Source organism: Athene cunicularia (genome assembly GCF_003259725.1).
Source record: "Athene cunicularia isolate RWA chromosome Z unlocalized genomic scaffold, athCun1 chrZ_part1, whole genome shotgun sequence".
Classification (NCBI taxonomy): domain Eukaryota; kingdom Metazoa; phylum Chordata; class Aves; order Strigiformes; family Strigidae; genus Athene; species Athene cunicularia.
Genome location: NW_020799142.1, coordinates 6,766,049 through 6,771,982, shown reverse-complemented (window position 1 = coordinate 6,771,982; position 5,934 = coordinate 6,766,049).

Below are 5,934 nucleotides of genomic sequence, written 5' to 3'. Positions count from 1 at the left end.
CATTAAATGCTCTGGTTTTGTGTGTGTAGATATTCACTGGTGTTCTCAGAAGTAGCATATAGAATAAATTGAGATTATATAAAGGCAGAAACAACATTTAGTAGAGTGCTGGAGATGATATTAAAAATACACAAATGAGTATTTGTGGTAAATTATTTTAGTTTTAATTCTGAATCTCTTTATTATGGGTAGTCTTTTCACCTGAAGTTATCACTGCCTTGGTATACTGTAATGCGTTAATACTCATAGGGTCAAAAGACTGGTGCCTGCGCAGTGGACAGGCATAAAACAAAATATCTTTTAGGTGTTTTACAAAGCTTCTTGAAGGGTTAAGATTACCTGCATGGTCAAATAGCAATGTCCTACTAGACTGATAAATTTCATTAATTGTCTTTGGTGGTCTCAGGATACAAAAAGAAAAAGAATCTTGCAATAATTCTGATAATCGGGGAAGAATAAAGTAGGTAGTTCAGCTGAGTGTGAGCTAGTGTAAAGTCTAGCATTCTACTTGGAGAAAATACATTTGCCGGGACTGTTTCTATCCTCTGTAAGAAATCAGAACAGCTAAACATTTTTCTGGAATACACAATATTAACACAGGACGTGCTGCTCTGTCATTTTAATGACATACTGAGCTTGTCAATGGCATGTATTAATATTAATGGGATATATCAATAGTAACAAATTTTAGACAAATGCTTATCATATAAAATACAAGCAAAGCTGTTGCTTTCAGCTAATCATAAACCCATGAATTTATATTGTTTGTGGTCAAGCATAAAGAAGCACCCAATAATATTTCTGAATAGAATGGAAACCTAAATTCAGCTGGAAGATCCTATGCTTCATTTCAGGAAATGAAATTAATGTAAACTTTCCAGATTAGTGTCTGCTCTTGTTTCTGTACAGAGTTCTATTGCCTCAGTATTTCTAGGAATTTTCAAGAAAACCAGTACAGAAACTTACTTCAAAAAAACATTTATGAAGCCTTTATTAAACCTCTTTTTAAATGGTGAAATGCAAAAACCTTTAAGCTTGTAATTCCTTATGTATCAGTGTTTATTAAATCACTTAACTTGTAACTGCTTTTTGGAAAACTGAAGTATGCAACGGGTTTATGATGAAGAAATCGATCTAGGCATAACACTCTACTAAGTGTTAAAATATACGTGACTTTGGCTTGCTTGGTACTAATGAAAACTGATTAACAGTTCAACGCTAAACTTCAGATTTATTCCAGTGAAAGTGAGTACTTCCATAAAAGACTCAGTTTGGACATGCAGACCTCAAAATGGGTAAACATATAATTCCATGATCTTTTTTCATTATGTTTTTATCCAGCGTTTTTAGCTTTTAATATTTTTATTTTGTTTTCAACTATCAGGATTAGAAGTCAGTTGAATTATAGATTGAGTTTCTTCTGCCTGTGTGAGAGAATGAGAAATAGCTTTCACATTAGTCCCCTAGCAGGGATTAATGTGACTTTGTCTATACTAGATAAATGAAAAGAATGAGTTGTATCGGGTTTTTTTACTTAAAACCAGAAGCCTGTTGGAGAACAAAAGGTTAATAGCATTTCTGGAGCTCAGTGTCACAAAGGGTTGCTAATACCAAAAAAATGTAGTCTTTTTTTCATCATAAAGTTAATTTGAACAGAACACCAGGTCAGCTGTTTTATTTGGCAAGCATAAAACTCTTGTTCCAAGATTCCGTTAATTTATTTTGTGTATATTCCCCTACATGGTTTTGCTTATTGGCTTTCCTAGTACAATTAACATCTGTATTAGCAGATGTTTCTCACACCCAAGTGAATGGAAGTTTTGCTGAACTATTTTCTCTGTGGAGCTCACTACAGGATCTTGTACTGAATTTAAGTGTTGTTTCCTTGAAACTCCAAGCCAGCCTGCCACTGAGGAATCACTAGCATGAACAAAATGAATGACTGCAAAATGGTGGACTACATTTGGAATACTGTATAAAAGATAAGGTGCTACTGAAGTCTGATTTACTTTTTGGGTTAAAATAAACTCTGTAAATGTTTACAGTAATTTTGAATTGTCCCCATTCTTGTATCCATCATGTATATGGTGCTTTTTGAATTAAAAATATATGATGTGATGTGTCTCAAATTGAAGACATTGTTACCTCTTTTTTAAACTGACATTCAGTCTACAATAAGTTTCTGATTCTTAAGTCATTGTCCCTTTTAAAATGGAATATTTTGCTTCCCTAACAGTTATTCCTCCTTTTACCTCTCCTAAATTACTTCCTTCTGAAGGCCTCAAATGGGAGTTTGTGTTTCGGCATCTCTGGAGTTCATGCCCTAGATATGTCAGTTTCTTTCAAATTCTGGTGGATATGAGCTGCTGGCTAGTATATCCTGTGCATTTAAGTGAACAGCCAACATACATGAAAATTATGTGTACAATGAAATGATTGTCTTTAAAAAAAAAAACAAAACACAACCTTTTTTTTCTGTCCTACTTTAGAGTAGAACAGGCTCTGTACTCATTTGAATCTCTGAGAAAACATTACAACCATCTGAGGAGAAAAAAAAAAAAAAATTAAAGCATGTAAGGAGCTGAAGTTTCAGGTGGTTAAAAATGTTACTAGTTACCTGCTAAGGGGTGGCTACCTTTTCTTAAAATTCTTCCATAGTTGAATGGGGGGGTGAGCTTGCTACTAGGTAAAATAACTTATGACTTCATTACTAAAATGTTTTGGGTTTTTTTCCCAGATCAGTGAAGAAATGACTAACATAGGGAAGGGATATGAAATAATGTAAATCTGTTTTCTGTCATTAAAGAAATCTGTCATTAAGAAAGAGGGTCTCAGAAGAATATGCAGGGCAGCTTAGGCAGAATCCTTCTAGCAGAATATTTGTATGAAAACTGAAGTAAAGAAAATATACAATGAAAATGGAAGGGTGAGAAAAGATTTGAGATAAACCATGTATCTGTGATTTAGAGATCAGGATAAGAGCACAAGGAGGGAAGATAGCACAAATCATGAGAAAGGAAATGCTTTATCTTAGCCTCACATCTGATGTGGAACTTCTAGGGCAGGTCTCAGTAGGGTAGAGGAGCACTGCACTGTATGAATACCTGCAGTTATCTTAACACCATACTGACACTGTGGGTTTTTTTTTCCCCCTTGCCCCACCCATCCATATGCACACACACTGAAGCTGTTCAGAAAACCACCTCCTTATCAGTTCCAGATACTGTGGCTGTGAGGTTTTTATTTGATTTTGTGAACTCATATAGAAAACTAACTGATGTTTCTAGAGTTGATTCTGCCCGTCTTCTTTCCAAGTGGTGTTTTTTGTACTTCACTGGCCGATACAAGTGCTTTGTGATGTTTTAGAAACAACTATACCACTTTAAGAAAAAATACAGGTAAATCTTCAGAGGACTGAGGAAGACATTAACTCCTTAAAAAGCAAATGCTGTTTTACTCAAAAGTTTTATCAAGTATGTTGAATTGTGCTACTATTTACTTAGGAGGCTACTATCTGTAGGAGTACGGTGAGGTGGAAATTTACTTAAAACCAGACTTTCTGGTAGCAAACTGAAAAATAAGCAAACTGAGTTTGTGATCTTATTAAAGACTATCTCTTTTTTTTTTTTAATCTCGCCTCTTTTTTTGATATGTACTTATCACTGATTAGAATTTTTATATGCATTTCTTTGCCTGAGTAATTGTCACCAGTAGAGCTCAAGCCTTTTACAATTTTGCTTTTAAGATTACTGATGCAATTTTAATACATGTTATACTATCTCAAATCAAGCTACATTTAAAATACATCCTCCTTGCTTTGTTTTTTTGTGGGAATCATTGTATCATTTCTGCAACAAGCTTTCTAAAACAAGAATCATAAATGGTTTTCAATGCACATTGATAGTGTTTTATGAGTTAATGTGTCTTAAATTTTTGCTTCTCAATGTATGAGAAAGACAATCCATGGCCAGTCAGCCATGTGGAGAAATCCTATTTTTTCTTTAGATGTAACTTTAAAGATCAGCCAACTAATGATGATATATTGTGCAAATTAAGAATTTAACATTCCAAAACATATTGACGTATTTGAATTCAGCTCACCATGTAATCTTCCTTGTTCCTCTTGGCTGATGCAGAGCCAAAAGTTCCATTATCTACTATTGAATTTGAAAACAGATTAATGTCTCAAACTTTTCTTTGTTAATAAGTTGTATGATGTTAGGGAGAAAAGTAGCTTTTTGAAATAATTGGTTATTAGATTGCAAACAATCACAAATAGTGCCCCTATGAGATTCTGTTGGCTTCTCATTAGCATAAATGCTGGTATTATGGTATAAATGGTGTCATTAGAGTTGTCCATCCATTTTGTATCAGGGGAAGAACAAAAACTAAGGTTAAAGACTGGAGTCTTAACCAAAAACTAACAATAATGATAGCATGGTAATTATTTTCTAGCATGCCCTCATTTACCAGACTCATTGGACTATTATTTCCTTGGGATGATTATAATGCATTTATCAGGCTATGCTTTGGGGGAAAATGGGATGCCTTATTCACTCCCTTCAGTCATCACTGTATTCAAGGGACACAGAGACTGGAAACTTGTTTGCCTTTTCACCGCTAGAACAGAGCAACTGTCCTGCTGGTCATCAGCAGTTGAGGACACTGGCACAGGAGCAGCATTGTGCAGAAACGAATGTCCAAGGACTATCTTGCTTTGATTTCAGGTTATTTTTTATTATGTGTAGTTGTTTACTTTGCTTTAGTTTACAAAGTGAACTGGAGTTAGTTTGCTGCAGTCCTGGTTTTAATCAAAAGCCTTCTATTTTGTATTTTAATTCTTCAGTCACAGGTCTTTGCTTAGAGCAAAATACAATTAAATTTAGTTGGCAGTAAAACAAAGAAATGGAGGGGAAAGATCATGTAACATTTTCCCCGATGTTGCTAGTCTAGAAGCAAATCAGTTTTCAGAAGACATTTCAAGATGCTGATCTTAGAACTGAGATAGCATAACCACAGAGGTCAGATAAAAATAATAATTTGTTTTCTGTCCATTTCTGAGGTCTGATTTTATACTTGACTCTGCTTACACAAAATCAAACCCTGCATACACATGAATTTATAATTGTAGCTTCTCTTTTTTAAAAAGAGATGGTTAAATTGCACTTATGAACCATGTAGCTTCTGAGACTCTCCAGCATTCTTAAAAACTTAAGAGGTGAGTTTTAAGGTACTAAGGTACTGCCATCTAATACAGCTGTGCCTTGTCATTTTGCATTGCTTCCCAATGACTTGAAGCTTGGGGTTAGCAAATTTGTGTGAGGTGGGAGTGTTATCCTGTGTAACATCATTGCCTGTTAAATGCATCTAGTGTTTTACCATCTGCTTCTGCCTCCATTACTCTTTAAGTCATCAACAGAGCTGTTTATTTGGGGGAGTAAGAAGTTTTCTTTTATTTCCCCAGTGACTTGAAATCATCTGCACTTCTCTGAAGTGGATTTGGTTTGCTCTGTTAAATAGAGAAGTAACAGGCAGCTTCTCAGGAATAGCCACAATACGAGCAACTTTCCTCAGAGCTAAACTTTTTCCACCTTATTTTCATGTATTAGGTCACAACAGGCATTATGAAAGGTACTAGATTTGTACAGCTACCGGCAACTTGCTGACTGTTGAACAGGCATAGGAAGTCGTTTGAGCCGTGGTCTAAGTGTAGGACTGGATAAATTAATGTCTTTGGAAGTTAATTGTTTTCTTCCCGTTTTCCTTTGGTCTAAAGCAAGACTGCTGCCCCAGCACATCAAAGCGGGTGCTCTCAAGCTGTTTTTAAAAAGGGCGTTTTCAGAGGCACCCCCGCTTTTCTTCCGTCGCACCCCTCCCACCGGGCCTTCCGCGGCGGTGCCACGGCGGCTCCGCTGCCCGGCCGGCAGCCGCGCT